Source organism: Hemicordylus capensis, chromosome 1 (assembly GCF_027244095.1).
Source record: "Hemicordylus capensis ecotype Gifberg chromosome 1, rHemCap1.1.pri, whole genome shotgun sequence".
NCBI lineage: Eukaryota > Metazoa > Chordata > Lepidosauria > Squamata > Cordylidae > Hemicordylus > Hemicordylus capensis.
The window spans coordinates 341091661-341116000 of NC_069657.1; the positions used below are offsets into that span (position 1 = coordinate 341091661).

General features: G+C 43.8%; 1 long non-coding RNA gene across 1 annotated transcript in view; it reads right to left on the bottom strand.

Annotated features, from left to right (window-relative positions):
- Positions 1–5215: 5215 nt before the first annotated feature.
- LOC128348740 (uncharacterized) overlaps positions 5216–24340 on the bottom strand; it is a 161677-nt gene continuing 142552 nt past the window's right edge. The window contains exon 4 of the long non-coding RNA XR_008318289.1: positions 5216–5262. This is a non-coding gene — a long non-coding RNA (uncharacterized LOC128348740). The remainder of the gene's footprint in view (positions 5263–24340) is intronic.

Consider the following 24340-nt stretch of genomic DNA (forward strand, 5'->3'; position numbering starts at 1 on the left):
AGATATGCATATCTCACCTTTCCATCTAAAACTTCCAAAGTGGCTTCTAACATGATAGCAAGAAGTATTAAAATGTTACAGAGTACATATACATAATGGATAATATAAAACAATGTTTTAAAAGGGCAGAGGGGGCAGATCTGCAGAATAATGATATTCTGGAGTCAAGTATTGCAAAAGCTGCTTGGACGCACAACATTTCAGTGGGTTGTATCCTAATCTTGCCCCCTCCTCCTCCTCACAGCAGCTTTTTCACAAAGAGTTGCTAAATCTGAAGAAACCTCTTCCTGAGATTGCCGCCACCCCAGCCCAAATATTTCATTCCAATGTTCTTCCAGTGTCTAGCCATTAAAAGCTTCAGGGCTGCTTTCAACCATCTCCTGGAGAGTAATGCTGATTCCTGGGGGGCCCCCAGGCCAATTGTGGAAGGTTGGCAACTTTACCCCTAAACATTTATTCCTTGGGGCCAGCCAGGGACCCTTCCAAGCAGGATGGGATACAGTCCATCTCCTGAAGGGTCTTTCATTTCCTAAGAAACAGAAGAGGTGTGTGTGTGTGTGTGTGTGTGTGTGTGTGCACGTGCGCCTGCTTGCAGGGATGTGTGCCAAAGCAGTTATTGGGCTCTTTAAAACAGCCCATTATATCTTTCTATTCAGACAAGAGATGTGTGGTGTGGACAGAGCAGTTAATTACTTTATGATAGAAGCAAGCAGCCACCTCCCATGATGAAACTGCTTAATTAGAGACCTTGACCTGCTGGAATGGGAGAGCCAACAAATGTCATCATCTGCCTTCATCCCACTGTGCCAAATATCCCCTGTGTTGCCTTGTCTTTAAGAAAGTAATTCCCTTATAAGCTGAAGCATTACTTTGTTTCAGGTTATTCTGTCTTAGATAACAGCAATCAGAGAGCGCCTAGTCTTGTGCAGCTGCTAAGTGTGGGAGAAGGTCTCTTTCTGCTGTCATGTTCACAAAAGCAAGATTTATAGTCAGGGAAGATAAGCAATCCCCATCCAAATGGAAGACCTTGGATAACTGCTTGCCATATCAGAGCATCTTCTCTTCTAACAACGATCCGTGCCATTTCAGAGCCTCAAATATATGTTGGTAGAAAATAATTGCTTGGCTGCACAGGAGTCCCAAAATAGGCACTACATTTTAGTGTGTGTGTGGGGGGGATACCGTTGGCTTAGGAGCCTGCACTCTCTGGAGCATACTCTCCATTGTCTGACACTGGAAAACAGATACATTTTTGCTACGTCATATGAACAAGAGGGTCATCATGTGGTTGCATTGCCGGGAGATGACAGCATGTTGTCTCTGCCATCTGATTCATCTGTGGACAGTAGCACCTGGAAATGATGTCATCTTTGGGAGCCTATGACCCATAGGATGATCCAGAAATTAGATGAACGGGCTTGCCTCAAAATGAAAAAAAGATGGCCATGGGCAAATAATCAAGGGAAGGGAAGTGGAGTGAGACTCCTGCAGCCTGGAACAAGTCACCCTGTTAATGCAGGCCAGTGCAGTGGCCTCCTGTGACAGAATGTGGAACCACACAGACTGTGGAACCACAGGGTGGTTGCTGCTGTCTCCTCAAGAGAAGTCAAGAGCAGCATGAACTGAGGCAAAGGAAAGAATTCTAATGTTTTTCACTTACTTGTAGTTAGCATGATGTAGTCTCTGAGGAAGGAGACCACACCCCCACTTAGTAAAGCTAAGCTTCAGGAGCATAAAAAGGATGGAATGAGCCCTGGAATAAAAAGTGACCATGCCCCCATTTTCTTCTTCAGATAGCTGTGATGGGGAGAGCAAAGAGCAGATTATCACCCAGCCAGCAAGGCCCCCTTCCTCAGAGGCCCAGGGACATATCCCCAGCCACCCGTGATTCAATTGTAGTTATGCCTCAGCTAAGCCTAAACTACCTCACAGGTTATGAAGAGAAAATGGAGCCACTCTGAGCATCTTGAAGGAAGAACAGTGTAGAAATCTTGTAATCAGTTCTTTAAAACTATTCATTGGCAGCTAGGGATGTGCAAATCGATTTGGGTACAAAATGATTTGGACCTGAATCTAGCTGATTTGGGTGATTTGTAGACAGAACAAATCACCCCTGTGCTCAATTGCCCAAATTTGGGTACAAAACAAATCACTCCAGATTCAGACCTGAAAAAAATTGGAGATTAAGACCTCCATTTTGTGGCCAAAGTGGGTTGGGTGGTAGGGCACAATGAGTTGAAACTACCACCCCAAATTTCAAAGAAATTGGGCAAAGGGATGATTTTTTTTAAAAAAAATTAAGTCCATGCATCTTTAAGCTTTTCCCCATAGGGAATAATGGGGATTTCATCAGCCTTAGTTATAACCCCTGGGGGCGCACCAGGGTGGCCCAGAGTGGTTTGTGGTGGGTGGCAGTGCCCAATGGGTGAAAGGAAGTTTCCATCCAAGTTTGAAAGGAATTGTGCAAAGGGGTGATTTTTAAATGATTTTTGAAGTTGGTGTTTCTTTAAGCTTTTTCTCATAGGGAACAATGGGGATTTCAGCAGCCTTAGTTATAACCCCTGGGGGCGCACCAGGGTGGCTCAGAGAGGGTTGTGGTGGGTGGTAGGGCACAATGGGTGCAAGGAAGCTACCACCCAGATTTCAAAGAAATTGGGCAAAGGGGTGGGTTTTGTTGTTGTTGTTTTTAAATTAAGTTGGCATGTCTTGGTAAGAAATTAGGGACAGAAAAGGGGTTTTGTGGGCAGAAGAGTAGGTCAGGTGGTAGTGCCCCAATGGATGCCTGCTACCTCCTAGATTTCAAATAAATTGGTGGAAGAGGTGATTTTTAAAATTTTGTTGACGTTTGTGCATCTTTAAGCTTCCCCCCCCCCATAGGGAATAATGGAGATTTCAGCAGCCCCATAACTCCACTTGGGGGACACCAGTGTGACCCAGAGCAAGTTGTGGTATAGTGCACATAGGGTGTCAACCACCCCCAAAACCACAAGCCCATGGGGCACTGGGTTTTGTTGTTTTCAATGTCTGAGGTGTTCTTCTGAGAGTAGATTCTCTGGTATGAAATGAGATAATCCACTCTCATTTATGGGGCTGCTGAATTCCCCATTATTCCCTATGGGGGGGAAAAGCTTAAAGATGCACCAACTTCAACAAAATTTTAAAAGTTTCTCCTTTCACCAATTTATTTGAAATCTGGTTGGTAGCATGCACCCATTGGGGCACTACCATCTGACTCACTCCTCTGCCCCCCAAACCCCCTTTCTGTCCTGAATCTGCCACAAAGACATGCCAGCTTCAAAAAATTGTTAAATATCACCCCTTTGCCCAATTCCTTTGAAATCTGGGTGGTAGACTCCTTCCACCCATTGGGCACTACCACCAACCGCAACCCACTCTGGGTTACGCTTGTGCCCCCACCATGGAGTTATACATTTGCTGAAATCCCCATTATTCCATATGGGGAAAAGCTTAAAGACGCGTGAACTTCAAAAATCTTTTAAAAATCACCCCTTTGCCCAATTTCTTTGAAATTTGGGTGGCAGCTTCTACCCATTGGGCGCTACTACCCATCTCACCCTTTTGCCCCCAGAACCTTTTTTGTTGTTGTTGCCCCGAATCAATTCGGATTCAGATTTGGAAAATTCAGGTACAAATCAAGCTTGGCGTGAGTCGGAGGGGATGGGGGTGGGGGCAGATTCAGATCCAAAACAAAATGGAGGTGATTCAGTTCAGGTACACATTGAATTTAAAAAAATCAATTCAGGCACATCCCTATTGGCAGCATCCTTACTAGGTCCATTGCGTCATCAGAGGGTGCTGATGATAGTGGAGAGAGAAAAACAAGAAGTGTGTGAAACAAATCTGCAGACCATTTCCATTAGAGCTGATAGCATGCTCTTCTAACAACATGGTACAGCTGTTCTCATGTGCACCCTACCCCAGCCTGGATTATGCTTCATGTGAGAACTGCTGGGCCCAATCCTGGCAGGGCAGCACCACCTAGCTCAGCTTTTTAACCTGGCTTTAAACCAGAGTTAAAGGCTTGAATGAGGGGCTTAAGGGAGCCCCTTAATCTGGTCTCCAGGATTGTGTGTTCACTGTGGCTGCATTCAGCCCCAGTGGACACAGAGGGCACCTAGAGGGCCCATCTCCTGGGAGAATCCCCCAATGCACTGTGCATGTCATGCAGTGCATTGTGGGATATCCAGAGGCCGGGATGCATCATCCCAGCATCCTGAGCTATGCACTGCACCACACAGTGCGGATCATCTAGGAGCACGATCCATGCTCCCAACATTTCACTGATCGTCTGGGGGGAAGGTGTGTTGGACCAGCCTTCCACCCTGCCTGCCTGGTTGTGTGAATGGCCCCATTGTCCTTCCCATTACTAAACATAGCTCTAATAATGTTAGAGTTAAGCTCTAATAATGAACTCACTTCATAATGTTAGTAATAAATTCTAGTGTTGCAATAGTGCTCTGATTCAAAAAGACACAGAAGCCTTATTCATCGTTATTTCATTTTTTCAATTATTTTATTGTGTTTGCTGAGCTGCTGTTCTGTCTCCTCTCATTTCTCCAATGTATGGCTTGAAGCTACATAATCACTTCCTTACTGCACCAGATACATAAGATTAGTGATGATATAAACTGCTCTCCCACTTTCCTCAGCAACATGATGTAGTATATATGAAATTAATATAATATAATATAATATAATATAATATAATATAATATAATATAATATAATAATGTCATTTAATTGGTGTGGACCAGAATTTCCAATGATTTCTAATTGCAGCCATTGCATCTAACTTTTTAAACTATCTTCTCCCACTCTTAAGGAACACATGAAAAATAACTGAGGATAACTTTGTTGTAGAGCTCTGAAATCACCTTGTCATTTTCATGCGCTGCCACTGCAATGGGAGATAGATAGTTATGAGGCCTGAGTTCATTTCCCAAACCTTGCCACCTTCATACAAACACTGCTGCATACTCAGGAAACAGATACCCAGAAACTGCCAAAGACTGTTGGAAACCAACAGGGCTGAAGGAAGAGATAACGTTTTAGTTGGAAGAAATATCTGGACATATTCTTCTGTTCAATCTATAAAAGTCTGCTCATGATTTCCTATGTATTCATGGAAAAATACAGATATTATGGTTACACGTATTATGGTTACAATAAATAGTTTCAAAGAAGAAATACAAACCTAATTCAGCATATTGGATGTCGAAGAGAGGGCAGAGGGTTCATCTTCTGTAAGAAAAACACAGAAACATTTTGATGGGTGTGTTAAATGTATAGCTCATCTCATTAGTGGCTGACATACTGCACAATGTTATGTACATGGTGCACTATAATGTTTGCGCAGTTGTGCAAGAGTGCTGTTGTGCAAGTCAAAAAATTGTCCAAATGGAGTTGCACAATAGTGAAGACATAATACGTAATGTCTTCACTGCTGTGCAAGTCTATATAAATTTTGTGCTTGAGCAACAGAAGTATTATGCACCTGCACAAATGTTGCATTCCACCATGTGCGTAACTCTACACAGTATGTCAGCCACCATGGGTGATATTTTGGAGATGAAGCTGTCTGGCTGTAGAGTAGCAAAGCACAGTTAAGTCCCATGAGGGCCTTTTGCAAGGGATGTGCAAATCAGTTTGAAGTTGAAGCTATTCAACTCAAATCTCATCAATTCGAGTGATTCGAGTTCAAAATGAATCTCCCCTGTCCCACTGGCCAAAATAGAACTCAAATAAAATCTCCCCAGATTTGATTCAAATCGATTCGAGATTCAATTTTTCCTTTGTCATTGCCATTGCATCATGTCCCATGGGTGGCAACTACCACCCAAACCCCAAAGGAATCAGGCAAAGAGGTGGTTTTTTAAAGGAATTTTTTAGTTTGAAGTGTTTGAGTTTGAAGAGTGAGTTTAATTTTTTTCTGCCATAGAGAATAATAGGGATTCAAAGTGGCCCAATTACTCCCTGTGAGTAGCACCAAGGTGGTCCAAAGTGGGTTGGGGGGTAGGGCACATCGGGAGTCAACCACCTCCCAACCCACAAGTCAGTGGGGTACTCAGGTTTTTTAAAAGAAATTTTTGAATTATTCAGACACCTTGGTGAGTTATTACTTTTTATCATAATGCATCCCTATGAAGATTCATTACACACCAAAGAGTCTAAACAATTCAAAAATTCCTTTAAAAGGGAACTGAATACCCTACTGTCTTGTGGATTAGGGTGTGTTGGCACATGGGGTGCGCAGCCCTCAGGGGCATATTTTTGGATGGCACAAAGGGCTTCCTGGGGAAGGGGAGAGCATTAAAAAATGCTTCTTCCACCCTGAACCACTGCAGTTAGTTGGGAATTTCTGTTAGGCTGCTGTCCTGCTGCATCAGTGCATTGATGCTCTTTACGTCAGTCAGGATAATCTACAATCTTTGTTTTGAGTCCTAGTCTCTGTGTGTGGGTTTGTAATTGCAAGGGTTAGAATTTGAAAGGGTTAGATAACCAGAGTTTGTTGTTTGTCCCTGCAAGGGTTAGAATTTGCAAGGGTTAGCTAACTCTGGTGTTTGTTGTTTGTCCCTGCAAGGGTTCGAATTTGCAAGGGTTAGCTAACTCCGGTGTTTGTCCCTGCAAGGGTTAGAAATTGCAAGGGTTAGCTAACTCCAGTGTTTGTTGATTGTCCCTGCCAGAAGGGGGTGGAGTCAGCTAGGGCTGGGGGAGGCCCCACATTCCTTTGACTCACATCCTGTGTCAGTTGGAAAACTACTCTCTACATAAGAGGTGTAGGGCCAAGAGCATAACCGAGAGCATAGCGAACAGAGCATAGCAAACAGAGCATAGCAAACAGAGCATAGGAGTTTTGCAGGAGTTTAGCGGGAAGTGTGCGGGGGAGCCTGGAACTAACCCCAGTGATCACAAGGAGACTGGTGGAGAAGAGAACGTAAGTACAAATCCCTTCCTCATATTCTTGGGAAAGGCTGGTTGGACAGTAAATACCTGAACATTACAGCTGAGACCTATCCTTCTAATAAGCTATCTCTAAATACTGTAAACAGCCAACAAAAACAGTATGAAGATAGAAGGCCAGCAGGGGAGGGGGCACTTCCCAGTGTATTGCACAGAGTGCCATATGTATGACTATTTGCTCCATGCGCAGAGGTCATGGTTGTGTGCTCGGTGCAAGGAGCTCCTGGCTCTCAGGGAGCAAGTTCGTTCCCTTGAGACCAAATTGGCAGATCTGGAGAAGCTCAGAGAGACAGAGAGGAATGTGGACGGGACCTTCAGGGACGTGATAGAGACATCCCACTCAAGGGCTGATAGCTCCTCTGCTGTCAGGGAGAATGAGGGTCTCGGGCAAGGAGGACATCGGTCTGAGGAAGAGGGAAATGCTCCTTTAGAAGGGACCCCTTCCATGGATGATAAACCCATATCCTCTCACACAGGAGATATTCCTCTGGGGGGTGGCCTCCTTGTAGTGGGTGATTTGATCATTAGTGGTATAGAGAGATGGGTTTGTGACCCGCGTGTTGACCACATGGTAACTTGCCTGCCTGGTGCGAAGGCTGCGGACATCACGCAGCGTCTAGATAGGCTCTTAGGCAGTGCTGGGGAGGAGACAGCTGTCGTGGTGCATGTCGGCACCAACGATGTGGGGAAATGTAGTCGGGAGGTCCTGGAAGCCAAATTTAGGCTGATAGGTAGCATATTGAAGTCCAGGACCCACAAGGTAGCATTCTCAGAAATGCTACCTGTTCCACACGCAGGTACAGTAAGACAGGCAGAGCTGAGGGGTTTCCATGTGTGGATGAGACGTTGGTGCCAGGAGGAGGGGTTTAGATTGGTTAGGCACTTGGATACATTTTGGGGCAAGCAAGGCCTGTACAAAAGGGATGGGCTGCACTTGAACCAAGAGGGAACCAGACTGCTGGCACTTAAAATCAAAAAGGTTGCAGAGCAGCTTTTAAAATGACACCTGGGGAACAGCCGATGGGAGCTCGGCAGTATCCCATTCGGCAAAAGCCATCCTTTAAAGTGCGAGGGTGCAAAGGATTCAGATAAAACAGAAGGGGACAGAGCAGTACCACATAAAGAGCAGACGGGAGACTGTGCCAGCTGGTCAAAGAGTCAAAAGAAAGATAGCGTACATCAGGTGAGAGATTTGGTGTATAGGTGCTTATATGCCAATGTCAGAAGCCTCTGAGCCAAAAAAGGTGAGCTGGAGTGCTTGGTGGCTAATGCAGAAATAGATATAGTGGGCATAACAGAAACCTGGTGGAACAGTGAGAACCAGTGGGACACTGTTCTCCCAGGATATAAACTCTATAGAAAGGACAGGGAGGGGTGCCTTGGAGGTGGAGTAGCACTGTATGTTAAAGAAGGCATAGAATCTAACAAGCTAGAAAACCTGAGTGGACTGGAGACCTCCACAGAAACCCTGTGTGTGACAATACAAGGCCTGAAAGGGAACGTGCTACTGGGGACGTGCTATCGCCCTCCTGATCAAAATGCTGACAGTGACTGGGAGTTGCAGCAGGAAATCAGGGAGGCGTCAAAGAGAGGCAGGGTTGTAATCATGGGTAACTTTAATTACCCACACATCAAATTTCTAGATACGCTAGAGGTCAAATTTCTAGATACGCTAAATGACTGTGCCCTAGAACAGCTGGTCTTGGAACCGACCAGAGAGAAGGCAACCTTGGACTTAATTCTGAGTGGAACCCAGGATTTGGTGCGGGAAGTCAGTGTCATCGACCCTTTAGGGAACAGTGACCATAGTGCCATCAAATTCAGCATATATGTGGGGAGAGAATCACCAAGGAAGTCTAACACAGACATTTTGAATTTCAGAAGAGGAAACTTCCCTAAAATGAGGAGTATGGTGAAAAGGAAGCTGAAAGGGAAAATCAGGAGAGACACTTTGCTCCAGAGTGCATGGAGTTTACTCAAAACCACAGTACTAGAAACCTAGTTAGATTGTATACCCCAAAAGAGGAACGGTACCACTACGTCCAGGAAGATGCCAGCATCGCTAACGGGTACTGTCAAGGAAGCCATAGAAGGGAAGAAGACTTCCTTCTGAAATTGGAAGGCCTGTCCAAATGAAGAGAACAGAAAGGAACACAAATTCTGGCAAAAGAAATGCAAGACAACAATAAGCGAGGCGAAAAGAGAGTTTGAGGAACATTTAGCTAAAAGCATCAAGGGGAACAACAAAAATTTATTTAAATACATCAGAAGCAGGAAACCTGCCAGGGAGGCGGTTGGACCATTAGACAATGAGGGAGTGAAAGGGATTATTAAGGAGGATATGGAGGTTTCAGAGAAGCTAAATGAGTTCTTTGCGTCCGTCTTCACGGCAGAGGATACTGAGCATATACCTGTTCCTGAACCAGGCTTTTTGGGGATGGTGGCTAAAGAACTGAGCCAGATAGAAGTGATGAGAGATGATGTTCTAAACTGTCTGGAAAAACTGAAAACTAACAAATCACCAGGGCCAGATGGCATCCATCCAAGAGTCCTCAAAGAACTCAAATGTGAAATTGTTGACCACCTTGCTAAAATAGATAACTTATCCCTGCAATCAGGTTCTATACCAGAGGACTGGAGAGTAGCAAATGTAACATCGATTTTCAAGAAGGGATCATGGGGTGATCCGGGAAATTACAGGCTGGTTAGCTTAACATCCGTTCCAGGCAAATTGATGGAAAGCATCATCAAGGATAAAGTTGTAAAGCAAATAGAAGAAAAGGCCATGCTGGGAGTGAACCAGCATGGGTTCCGCAAAGGTAAATCTTGCCTGAGCAACGTTTTAGAGTTCTTTGAGAGTGTCAACAAGTGTGTGGATCAAGGTGATCCAGTTGACATCGTATACGTGGACTTCCAAAAAGCTTTTGACAAAGTTCCTCATCAACGATTCCTGAGGAAACCTAGCGGTCATGGGATAAGAGAACAAGTACATGTGTGGATTGCTATCTGGTTAAAAGACAGGAAACAGAGGGTAGGGATAAATGGAGAGTTTTCGCAATGGAGGGAAGTAAGAAGTGGGGTCCCCCAGGGATCTGTACTGGGACCAGTGCTTTTTAATTTATTCATAAATGATCTAGAAGCAGGGGTAAGCAGCGATGTGGCCAAATTTGCAGATGATACCAAACTCTTTCGGGTAGTGAAATCCAAAACAGAATGTGAGAAGCTCCAAAAGAATCTCTCCAAACTGGGTGAATGGGCGACAAAGTGGCAAATGCGGTTCAGTGTTGGCAAGTGTAAAGTGATGCACATTGGGACAAAGAACCCCAACTTCAAGTATATGCTGATGGGAACTGAGCTGTTGGTGACTGACCAGGAGAGGGATCTTGGGGTCATGGTGGACAGCTTGTTGAAAGTGTCAACTCAATGTGCAGCAGCTGTAAAAAAGGCCAATTCCATGCTAGGGATCATTAGGAAGGGGACTGAAAATAAAACTGCTAATATTATAATGCCCTTATACAAAACTATGGTGCGGCCACACCTGAAGTACTGCGTACAATTCTGGTCACCACATCTAAAAAAGGACATTGTAGAACTGGAAAAGGAGCAGAAGAGGGCAACCAAGATGATCAAGGGCCTAGATCACCTTTCTTATGAGGCAAGGCTATAACACCTGGGGCGATTTAGTTTAGAAAAAAGACAACTGCGGGGAGACATGAGAGAGGTCTATAAAATCTTACATGGTGTGGAGAAAATGGATAGAGAGAAATTCTTCTCCCTCTCCCATAACACTAGAACCAGGGGTCATCCCATGAAATTGATTGCCAGGAAATCTAGGACCAGCAAACGGAAGTACTTTTTCACACAACGCATAATCAACTTGTGGAATTATCTGCCACGAGATGTGGTCACAGCCAACAACCTGGATGGCTTCAAGAGGGGTTTGGATAACTTCATGGAGGAGAGGTCTATTGACGGCTACTAGTCAGAGGGCTGTAGGCCACCTCCAGCCTTGGGGGTGGGGTGCCTCTGGGTACCAGTTGCAGGGAGTAACAGCAGGAGAAAGGGCATGCCCTCAACTCCTGCCTGTGGCTTCCAGCAGCATCTGGTGGGCCACTGTGCAAAATGGGATGCTGGACTAGATGGGCCTTGGGCCTGATCCAGCAGGGCTGTTCTTATAGTCTTATGTTCTTATGGTCCTGGATACAAATTAAGTGGAGGCCAGGCAGTGGTGGTGAGAGAGGTACTAAAGCTCTAACCCAGCTGACATGGCTGCCGGTGCTGCCGCTGTCCCCCTGGTATGGCCCCAAGTGTGCACACTACATTGTTAGGAGGCCCACCAGGCAAATTCCGCATGGTTCCGGCCTCCTCGGAGGCACAGAGGCCATTTGTGTGGGATCTGTGCATTCATGAATGCCATTTGCATTCTTGAACTGCACTGCTGCTACATGGGCAGCTTCCTAACATGACATCATGTGGGCCATGCCGGGGTGGCAGTGAGCAGCAGCACCAGCCACTCTGCCAGCTAGGTAAGACCTTTACTACTTCTCTCCATCCCTGAACAGCTGCACGTTCACGCTGCCATACTGGTTTGCCTGAACCATGCGTGGTTCGGTTTGATCACAGACTTAAATGCCCACAGTTCAGTTCATGATCAAGCTGCTGAACCGGCCTGGTTTGAGATGAACTGGTTCAGCAGCAAATGGTTCATGCACACCCCTACACAGAACACACATTTCAAAGTCCCAAAATGGCTAAAAAAAGAATCACTGACCCAGAATCCACTGCCAGTCATAGTGCCTGTGCTGCTGTAACATCATTGGCACAAGTTGCTCTCTTACACACAGTTATGACTCCTTACATTAATATTTCCAAACATTGCAACAGCTGCCACAGCAGCACCCTTATTTAACAGCAGGCATAGCCATAAGCTCAACTGGAGCAACATCAGCCATATTTTTTGACTGAGTATACCTTGCAATACAGATTGCAGAGCAGACCAGAGCAGTGAATGAAGCACCTGTTAGTCTAAAGGCCAGACATGGAGCTTATCACAGCTATCACCAAAATATATTACACACACACACACACACACACACACACGCAGCAGCAGCAGCAGCAGCCACTGTCCATTTCTCACCACAACACTATCTCAAAAACCGACCAAACCACAACTCAAGGAAGGAAGGAAGGAAGGAAGGAAGGAAGGAAGGAAGGAAGGAAGGAACCCAAGTTCTGCCTTTGTCAGTCTGAGATCCAGCAAAACCAGATAGTTATAGCAGCAATAGCATAGCATATTATACTCAGTGCTGAGAAAAGAAAACCATGAAATCAAACCTTTCTTCCTCCTCCATTCAAGAAAATGAATATCTCCAGTACTAAAGGTACTAGAAAATGAAGGTAGTGCCTTAGGTTTCCTATAATGCATCAAGCAATGCATAGCCCCCATGAAATGTTATTGAAATATTCTTGGAACCTATGCAGATATATGCCTCTGTGTTTCAAGGCAATGAAAGAACAATTGTTCATTGTTGACTCTCATAAAGGATGACTCTCTGCTTCTTTCAGGTATTGGACAAGAAAAAGTAGGAAAGTACATTTTCCACCATAAAAATCACTGTGGCCTAGTAGATCAGAGCATGTTAGATCTGTATCTGGGTTTGCAATACAGCTCGGATCTTCTCAGTGGTCTTGAGCAAGTCACTAGCTCCCATCCTCAATCCCAGCCCTCACTTGTAAATTTTTTACACTAAACAAATATCCTCTCAGGGATGTCCAAGGATGCATTAGAAACTGAAACAGTGGCATTTGTTAGAGGAGGCCCATCCCAGACACATCCAAATGCAAACAGTAGCACTTTCTTTTTAAATACCAATTATTTTCTAGCCACATTTCCTACTGCCATATTTCCTTATAAGCTGGAAAAAGTTTGTCATTTGATAGCCTCATGCAGAAAAAAGTGCTTTTTCAAATGAATAGTATATTGTAGAACATTGCTTATTTTCTCTTACCAAATACAGTAAATCTACTGTGAATGTTATTGCTGTATCAAACTTTAGTTCATGCTGCTTTCCACAAAATTGCATTCCTTTCATTTCTAAAAAAAGTTGATGTGAGGAGGACGTAGAACACACCTACATTTTCTTATTAAGTGCTGATCCTTTTGAATGAGATGTGGAAAATATTAAATTCCACTGAAACAAAGTATTTCCTTGTAATCCAGACCCCTGCCCAACATGGGAATAATATATTACAAACTGTGATTTGGAAATGAAGTGTCACATTTCTGCAGCTTGACTTCTCAAGTCCCTTATAGTAACACTGGGGGTTGGAAATCAGCGGAAGCTGCACATATGTGGACCGCAGGCTGCCTCCTCGGCCCCACACAACTGATGACCAACTCCTAATAAAATGCTGTCTACTTGACATCTCTTGGCCAGCTAATTGGAAACAGAAGGGCTCAGACCTTCCGTTTCTCCATTTTACTTCTTGAAGTGTGTCAGATGATGACGACAATGAGTGATTGATTGACTGATTGCAGGGGGACAGCAGAGGGGAAGGTAAGGGCACCCACCCTGCCCCTTAAAGCCCCCACCCACCTCCGAACTGGCTCGAACACCAGACTTCCAAACCAGTTTGGTGCTCCACAAAATGAGTGCCGAACCAGTTTGTGAACATCCCTAAATGAAAGGGTTTAAAGCCTTAACAGATAAGGAACTAAAGCAAACGGTGGCTGATATATACTGCACAAAGTTATGTGCATGTTGCAATGTAACATCCATTAAGTTGCAAAAGAGTGCTATTGCACTAAATGCAGTCATTGATGGTCACTGGAAATAATGGCTGTCAATTGTGCAGTGGCATTTGGCAATTTTTGTATTCATCACAACAGTGCTTTTGCACAACTACGGTAATGTTATATCACAACTCACACATAATGTTGTGCAGTATGTCAGCCCATGTTTTTTCTTTCAAATAAACCACATTTCTGATGAAATTATGACTAAGTCATAATTTATAAAATTTATTGATTTATAAAATCTCAGTGCAATTTTTATAATGGTACAAAAAGTATAATCCAAGGCAAATATCATCATTTGTGAGATAAGGATTGGAAAGCACTTTTGTAACTTCACAAATGCTATAAAGTGCTATAAAATATTTATGTTATTATATAAACATACAAAAAGCATATAAAAACACAGTTAACTACCAAGAAATCAAAATTATAATTACAAGTTAAACATTAGCTTATATGCTCTCATACAAAATTTATTTATGCCCATATAAAATCAGCAGGTATAAAGAGCACTCAGAAGATTTTATATGTGGTACCATGAGCATGTAAAAGCTTCTATAAATATGTGCCATTTTGAAAAAGGAAACCATCAGGACTATAATGGCTACTTTCATTTGATATGTTATCTTTTCTCGTTGAAAATAAATTCCAGATTATTTTCATACCACCAGACTTTAGCAGGCAATAAGGAACATTATAAATGTTATAAAAATCATTAACAAGAAAAATACTTGCTTTTCAGCAATTCTCATGCCTACAGATGAGATATTCAATGGCTGATATCCTAATTAATTAATAAAGTGGACCTTGGCCAGGAAGATGTACCCTCACTGTAGAGAGCTTCCAGAGTAGCAAAGCATGAAGCATTGAGAATAGGGGACAATTTTATCCTATTCCTGTCCACTTGGGAATGCCCTGCACCATCCAGAAGTATGTCCCTGATGGCTGTGCAAATACAGTACTCTGGAAGCTTTCTGCAGTGCACGTCTTGCAAATGGCCAGAGCGCATGTGTGGCAGCCTCCAAAATGGCCGTTGCAACCATGGAGAGGGCTGTAACGGCCTGAAAACAACCATAGAAGACTGGGGGGCAGGGGTTAGGAAACCTCCAGAGGACCCCCACCCCCCGGCTGTGGCAGCATCCTCCTGAGGCTGCGAGGCCCGCCAGTAAGCTAACAACAACAACAACAATAATATAGATATTGATATTGCAATCTCAGGGGATAGACGAGTCGATGAAAAACAATTGGAGAAAATAACTAAATACAAGGACCTTCAGACTGAAACTGAGTGGCTCTGGAAAAAGAAAACAATAGTGGTACCAATAGTTCTTGGTGCCCTTGGTGCAGTACCAAAGGAACTTGAACACCATCTCGACACCTTGGGCATCAATAAAATTACAACACATCAACCACAGAAGACCACACTACTCGGGACAGCATGAATACTACAACTATATCTTTAATTTTTCTTTAGTTATCCTAGACCCTTGGTAAGGGCCTGATAATTAAAGTACCAAATCCAGTGTCAATAACATCTGGTCGACTGTGTGTAAATAGCATATTATTTCTTTATTATTATACATTTAGAATCCTGAACCGGCCCCGAGCTCCGACCCTAATGCCCTCCCCATGCAGGTCAGCTACAGTATGCCTCCCACTGTGTGTTTCTAGGCAGCAGTTGAAGCCATGACTTTTTAGGAAAACTTTTGATGTAGTGTGAAGATGCTATTTTTTAAAATAATTGCAGCGCTGCTATCATTGATAATTGCTGACATCAAGACTATCATTGTGTATGTGCAGCAAACACACATACACATATACTTGCTGTGGCTGCATGAAGTGCTGCTGAAGTGCTGATGCTCAAAGTATGGGTGTGTGAGGGTTTTTTTGTCAATTTCCCCTTCCCCTGGATGCATTCTGTGCAGCATGCAAACATGTCACTGAGGGTTGTGTGATCCTCGGGGACATACTTATGCATTGTATAGAACACTCCCAGGGAAAGGGGAGATTGGTGAAAATTGCCCACCCCACACTCAAGCACTTGCACTTTGGAAGCGAGCAGGCAGCCTCTGCATGTGTGCTCTTTTTGGCTGCAAATACACAGCATTAGTCTGGATTTTGGCCAATGTGTTCCAAGATTGTTTTACTGAGTTTAGTTCTGAACTGCTTTGGGCCCTTTTGGAGAAAAGCAGAATAGAAGCTTTTAAAATACATTTTAAAAATTAAGTTGTGATTGGGGTGTTATAATGAACAAACAGCTGTGTGTACAACATAGTCTCACCAAGGCCACTAAACCAATGTCATAACACATGCCTTGCACAGCACAATGACACAAACCACTCTGTCATGTTCCTTCCATTCCTCTTTGAAGTCTACTTGAAAGTTTGTAAACCATCTTCCATTATATGTATTCATTAATGTAATTTAATTTCATTCAGTATTGTATAACCATTATTGTATATAACAGCATAAGAACCTGCTTTTTCTTAGATTTGCTCTGAGTTGCCTGCAAAGTTTATTTGAAAACTACCTGCTAGAAATCATGAATGCCAACTTGAAATACTTTCCTGAGCTCTTAAGCTGTAGAGAAAAATGACAATATTTGTAGGAGAGGAGAAGGCTTGTGTTTGTATCATGAGTTTCCAAGACACTGAGGGGGGTTGGGAAAGGATGTACCTCAAAGTACAGTTTTCAAATTTCTTCAGCATGAGGGAACAATTTCCAACTGTCAAGTGTTTCGTTATTAACTGACAACTTTATATCGCCTGATAGCTCATTCTAGTGTTTTCATAAATCATTCCTTCTCTGCTGTATGAAGTGGGCAACCTCTGGGGGTCTTTTCAGCTCCCTTTTCAGTGAAAAGGTTTACAAGCTCTCAAGTTCTTGATGTGTATCAAGGAGAAAGGTGTGGTGCAAAGTCAGTCTTTACATTTGAAATAATTGTAGTGCTGAACTGTTTGAGGAAAACAGCATCCTGGTACTCAGCTGAGCGTACAACCATCTTGGCTCTTATGCACCTAATCTGTGACCCCTCATATTGTCAAGAATGGCAAACAAACTGCTAATAACAATGAACAAATCTGTTTTGTGTCAGCTCCAGCCTCTCAAAATGTAAATTCCCAGATTAACATAATCCCATGCCAAGCACTCCAGCTGGCATGGATATTATCATCTATGATGTTAAATATTCAAAGCCTTACTCTTGTCCTTGGAATTAGGAGGGAAATTCCTCCGGAAAGCACTCTTCCCCTGGTATTTCCGTGGAAAATACCATAGGCTTACTGTCTGCCTTGAAAAATGGGAGACAGAAATCTGCATGTTCGATTTATCTTCTTTCATTATGGGGACTTTGAGCTTTTATAGCAGGCATGCTGGCAACAGGAAAACCACTCACTACAGCATTCCTGCTGCTAATGAGCTGAAGGGAGAACCTGTTTGGAACTCACAGGCTAGTTTCAAATCCAAAGCATTACATTATCTAACTTGCACACCACAACACTACCCATGAACACGTTGGGGCTTTCCACCTCCCCCCCCTCCCCCCCTGCAAAGGATTTGCAAGCTTTCCCCTTCTCCTCTCTATGGCAGCAAGCCTGGACATTTTTGTCTCTGATCCATCATAAACATTCTGCTTTCAAGCTACCCACATTCCCTCTCTTTGAACGCCAGTGGGCACATTTTGGCAAAAAGCCTGCTTTAACTCTATTGCAAAATGTAGGCACATAGAGCATCATCTATTGGCATTATTCTTATCTAACCAGACCCAAAGAACATCTATTGTCAATTTCTTTATACAAGAAAAGTGGGAGACACACAACTGCCTAGCCCTGGCCTGTCTGTCATAGTCTGTATAGGAAAATGGTCCTTTTCTTCTCTGAGGACAACTCCTCCTTCTCCTGCCCACCTTGCTGCTCCTAGTGTTACAATATACTTTCCTATTTGAATAGGAATCAATACACATTTAAAACAGCAAGATTTTTCAGTACCTTCCATGGAGCCACAGAAGAAGGTTGGTTAAAGGAAATTGAGTCATGTACTGTTGGTGGCTGGCTGACGTTCTGTGCAATGTTCCATGTTCTGTTAAATGAAATGGGTGGGAAAGAGCCCTCTTGTGCAAAATGCATGCATTGTACAAATGCAGTTGCACAATGGGCGGCTATTGGAAATAATGCCCATCCATCACACAACAGTGTTTGCACAATTCTTGTGTTTTGCACAAGAGCACTCTTGCATAATTACCAACAGGTTTTTGTTAAAAAGACACATGGAACATTGCACAGTATGTCAGCCAATGGTTTTAATTTAAAACAATGTTAAAATCTTTGATCTGCAGAAAGGAAGGCAGTTTGAAGCAGAGACAGCTGCCACTATCTTGTCCTGCTAATGAGTTTTAATGGGACAACTTGCAAGCCATCGTTGGGGATAGAGTACTGAACTAGAGACACTTAATTTGCATGATAATCCCCATGTCCAGAGGGCTGGTCATAATGCTTCATGGACTACAATCCACTTAAGTTATCTTGTTTGAAGAGAGGGCGAAACAGGTAAGGTGGCTTGAAAACATAAAGTCAATTAAGGAAAGAACACTCCATAATGACTGACGGCTGCATTGTATTCTGGCTGTTTTAGACTAGTCTTTGACCAGATAATACAGCAAAAGAGAATAAAAAGATGGCAGAGAGTGATTCAGATTGACAGTTGGGTTTATTTTTCAATCTGTGAGGACTTTTTGACCTGCCTGAATACAAACTAAGATGACCAGGAAAGGTCAACCTGCTTTGGGGTGGGGTGTGTGTGTGTGTGTGATGAAATGTTGATTCTACAGATTCTTAATGTCATATGCCTTTGTGTTGACATCTCTCCAAACTAAATGGAGAGAAGTGAAACATGGTTCTGAATGAGCTTAACCCGTGTTATCAAGTTTACAGCATTCTGATGAGCAAAGAACAGGAATAAGCAATCCTCATCTTATGGTGTAGTTAGCTGGGCTGATGGGAGAGAGCAAAGTTTCCAAGCTGAGAATATTTCAAATACCCTCCATTCCTCATGTGTTCATGGTTGCATGTTTTCTAAATTGCAAACCATTCAAAGACCAGCATTTCTCCATGTGTTCATGGTTGTATGTTTTGGTGTTTGAAGGGCCGTGGCTTGCAACATTCTCCACAACATGCAGCAGCTCTGGGACGGAAGACATTAACACGAAGAAAGAGACTGATGATGAAACAAATTCCTGGAAAACAAGATAGGGGGAAAACAGGGAAAAGAAATGAAAAGCTTGTACTAAACATTCCTGCCAGCGCAGTTAAGAGAAAACACCCTGGAAATCCACAACAATTGTATTCACTCATCAATAGGAGTAGCAACCTAGTCCCATCTGCAGTATTAGTCTTTTTGTACACCAGCTGTGAAATGTCATTAACGCTTTTCAAATGCCTACCAGAGCAGACGCATTATTAGAGGCCTGCCCTTACACCCAACTAAGGGAGCTGATTTTAGTGGATAGATAGGACAGACAGAAATGATAAAAGGTAGGATGGTGGCACATTCAAGTACCCCTTTTAAATTGTGCATGAACTCTAGTCATGGGTGGGTGTTGGGAGTCCGATACAACATCCTGACAAAAAAACAGCCTTACACTTTATTTTTAGCAGCTTGAATATGCTGATAATCTTCAATCCTGTATGTAACTTCACTTTAAGTCTAAATCTATTCATTTGTAAACTGAGTATTTATTATACTTTCTATTTCCTTTCTACCACTTGACCTCACCCAGTGTCTGTCAGGGTCTATTGCTCTTGTATTTACATATAAAGTGTCTACAGCAATGTAAGACTACAACTAAATCATCTGTTGTTTTATAGATACTAACCTACTAAGTGGTCTGTTTAAACTATTATTTCAACCGCTGGATATACACTGGTTGCATGCTCTTTTTATCTGGAATGGGAGTAAATAAAGATATTTACATTGATTCTGAAGCTGGCTTTGTACTCTTAAGATGCAAAAATTAAATTTTGTTAATCAGATCTGAGAGCTGTGACTTGAAGTACTGCCTAGACCAGGAGAAGCCAATTTTTTTAAGCACAGAGCCTGGATCATCCCCAGGCCATGACATCACTGATGGGATTGAATACAGCATAGAGAAGAGTATTCCCTGTGCATGTCTATAAAAGCAGTAGGCTTTGAGCAGAGAAAAGAACCATGATAGGAAGTCTCACGCCTGGGTGAGATCTGAGTCACAGTTGAAGAGACCAAGATTTGGGTTCCAGCGTAGGCAGATGAGGATCCAAAGAGCCAGAGACAGAGGGTATGGTCAAAAGTGGGCTGATGGTTAAGTTCTGGAGCAGGCAAACCGGGCTCTGAGTGTTAGAGGCATATGGTGTGGTTGAGGATGGGCTGGTGGCCTTTTCTGGCAAGGGCACACCTTGGTAATTTTGGAGCACCAGATCTGAAGGGCTTCTGTTCCCATCGCCAAAAGTGGGGGGGGGGGCATTCAGGGGCAAGTTAAATCTCTTTTTAAAACTTTTTTTTCAACTGCCACTGTGCAGCAGGGATGGATGCAGCGGTGACAGGGTGGCCGGTTGGGTGTGAGGGCACTCAAAGGGAGATCAAGGTGAGGGAGGTGGAGGCGGTGGCAAAAGCTCATTCCCTGAGCCCGCCTACTGCCCAAATGACAGGTTGGCCCATTTTCAGCCCATTTCGGACATCTGCTCATGAGCTTGCATGCGCAGAAGCCCAAAATGGCCACAAATGGGTCGACCTTTCATTTGAGCAGCAGGTGGCCTCAGTCAATGAGCCTTAACTTGCATGGCAGGGCAGCAGTGCGGTGGGCACGGGGCAACAGTGGGATAGGTGAGGGGCAGCAGTGGGGCTCTGGGGAGGCCCCCCAAAAAACATTTGGAGCCCCCCCCCCGAGACAGGAGGCCACAGACCAAATCCTCAAGGTCCATGGCTAAGTGCACCTCTGTTTTCCAGAGCAGGCAGACAAGAGGGTAAAGCAGACCTGCACAACATATGGCCCGGGGGCCAAATCTGGCCCTCAAGGCCTTTTTTTGCTGACCCAGAGATAGGAATATCCTGCTGCAACAGCAGGAACCATGAAGAGCTCTTGGTCTGTCCTGCTGACCAGCAGCAGCAGCTGAATGAAGTTGGCTTCTTAACAGTAGACTTTCCCCACCCTGGGCCAGAGCCCACTGACATCATCCTGCCTTTCCCCCTGACTCCAACCCTCTGTCTCCTCACATTCATTAATATTTTTATTTAATTTATTTTAAATTAATAATTAATGTGCTGAAAAATGACTTCGGCCCCTGCACAAGAAGTCATGGTTGATTCAGCCCACTGAGGCATTTGAGTTGTGCACCCCTGAGGTAATGTGAGGCAAATTTGTTTGCCCCCTTTTCTAGAGACAAGGAGACCTGAGTGGGGAGACAAACCCAGAGGAGCTCTGTGATAGGCAAGGACAGCCCATCCACTAGGCAGACCTAAGCAGTCACTTGGGGCATCCATTCTTAAGTGGTACAGGTGCTACCCCCATTATAGACTGGGAACTCTCTCCTACTGTATCCTCAAAGCAGCCCAGGCTATGACAGTCATTCAACCCAGCAAATGAGTAGCCTATGTGGCTCAGGTTAAAGCTGGGGCTCTGCACTTCTTGGCTGGGTATGTGTGTGTGCAAAAGTCAAATGTTGCCTAGAATGCTAAAACCTCAAGTGTCAGCCCTGGCTATGGAGCCCAAAGGGACCTTGTTGACTCCTCAGGTCATGTGATTCTTCTTGGGCTGATTGGCTGCCATTTCCCTTCATGCAACTCTTGGGGTGGGGGTGGGGAATCTGTGGAGCAGCAAGACATTGAAGCTATTCTCACAATCCGTGGAAAGTTAGCTAAGGGTGCTTAGCCCACTTCCCACTGATCATGAGACTCACCGGGCTCGCAGCCGAGCCCGGTTGAGTCAACGTGGGTAACCCGCTTGATTGGCCCTGCCTTAAGCTCAGGTTAGCGGAGTGAGCACTCCACTGACCTGGGCTTTCCGATCGTGAGTTGCCACTGCGTGGCTTGGTGGCGTGGCAACTCACGAGTAGACCCCTGACCAGGAGGCTAAAAAGCAGCCTCCTGGCTCGTGGGTCTCTCCAGCATGCCCTGTGTACTCACGGGGCTGCACAACCCTGAACTCCCCAGCCCCTGTCGGCTCCGTAGGAGAGCTGGCAGTTGTGTGGGTGGCCGGTTTGGCTGCCCTCAGCTGACTGACGGGTTGTCTGGGGGCTCTCCCCACTAACCTCATTTTGGCAGTTCCCACTGATCGTGGGAACCGCCTCATTTTGTCTTCTATCCTCATTGCTCCTTACTCTGAGCCTGGTCAGTCATCTGAACCTTGGGGGTGAACTCCCTGCAGGTCGGGTCAAATAGGTTAAAATTATGTTGTAGGCCAAATGCTGCTTGCAGGGCCCAGTTGGCAATTGTTGTCCTAGACAAATACAACTCTTGTATAATGAAGCAAACTAAATAGAAAATTAATTGGTCAGAAAATAGTATGAATAGAAATGACTGCCCGGGATTGAATAAATTACTTTACTGACAGCACACAAGTTTTATCCTGGCAATTATTTTAGCACACAAACAATGGAATCCTTGGTTCACTAATCACTTTAGAAGGATATTCATGTTGTGCCTCCAATCTGTGATAATTAAGGCAATATATTTGCTTTTCTCAGTCAATTTGTTGTGAGTTTGATAATGCCACTATATTTTCTACTTGCAACTCTTACGTTTTTAAAAATTTGAATAGTGCCAGTATATTTTCTATTTACAACCCTTATAAAATTGAATTTAAGGAAAATTTAACATAGTGAAAAGAAAATTTTGACCTACATTCCATACAGTTCAGAAGACAATTGGCATATGTTTTAAGGAACATAAAACAAAAGTATTAACACAGAGCCCTCACTCCCCCAGTCAGCATCCTGGTGACCTTGTAATAGGTGATATAGCCTGAAAATCCAAGTCCAAGTAGCCTTTGATAATTTTTTATGTGCAGGTTAATATGACCTTTTTATTGTTCCTATTAATTCCATTTGTATCCCACATTTTCTGCCGAGAACACAGGGCAGTAGACATGAAGGGGCAGGGGCATCGCTACAATTGAACAAAGTGGGACAAATGTCTGAAGCGGGGAAAAGGTTGACAATTTGCTCTTTGCTCTCCCCCTTGAAGAGACACAAGGGGAGGGTGGGGCACAGGGGAGCACGGACTCATCTTCACTTTTTGCCCAAGGGCTCACTCAGCCTCGCAATTCCCTGTGAAAGGGATCCCATTTTTTCGTCACAACAACTGATTAGTCGGTTAGGCAGAGAACTGGTGACCCAGTCCAGTATCACAGAGTTAGCTAAGGATTTGAACCCAAATCTTCCCCATCCAAATCCCACGCTATTAATATAGCACACTGGCTCTTCTTTAGAGCTGTAAAGTGATATGTTTCTGTTGGATTTTAAAGCAGAGCTGAGTCAAAATGTGTCTGGCTTTGTATTCTGGGCAAAAATGTGAAAGAAAAAGAGATTTCAGTAGTATCTTTCTCCAAGTTTCTCTAACTGCAAAGTCTATCAAAAGTGATTTTCGATGATTTTCTTAATTTCCTGTGATTGCTGCCCAAACTGCAGTTCTCACATGCTTCCCACCACCCCAGTTCCTTTTCCTGTCAACTCACACCACTTTCTTCCTGTCTTATGCAATGTAATGCAAGATTGTGTTCACCCAGTGGGTCTTCCACAACAATAGTTGCTTCTCTCACTACAGCTAGTTTGCAGAGGCTGCTGGCCCCCTGGCTTCCACGCCAATCATCGTATGCCCTTTATCGGGCAGTCATAATTAGCCCACAATCTATGGGTGACATGCTATCATTACAATTCATAAAGCCACAGAATGGATAGTAGAATTATGCAATGGAGGTACAGCGTTGTTTTTGAAAACAAGGCCTCAACCAACCTGCCAACAATTTATGGGGATTTTGAGAAATTGAAAATGCTGCTTATGCTGGTACAAAAGTAGTTCAGACATCTTCCCTTAGAGAAGACAGTGTTATTGCTTTGGATGTTACTCAAAAGCATTGAGAGTGGATATACACACCAATCAGGAGCCCTCTTCTTGGGACGTTCAGGTAACATCTAAGGCTGCTCTTACTGGAATTGGTGCTGGCATGAAAATATTTATTTATTTGGATTTTAGCCTGCCAACGCACTCCTGTAATCTTTGAGGAGTTTACAATAAATGTAAACCAACAGAAACCAATGTTTATTGTAGACAAGGGAATAATTATAGTCCCCAGAATTCATTCTCCTTCTCTCCCATCTTATAAGATTTGTACGATGTAACACAAATTTCTCATGACGTGAACCATGAGAGTTGCCAGCCAATGGGATAAACCAACAAAGGCAAGTGCAGAATCCCCATCATTATCTCATCACTGGGCATTAACAAAAAAAGACAGAGAAGCATCTTGTTGGGGTTGTTCAGCTACAATTGAGCCTACTCTATAACAGTAATTTGGACTAAATGACTGTTTAAACTTAC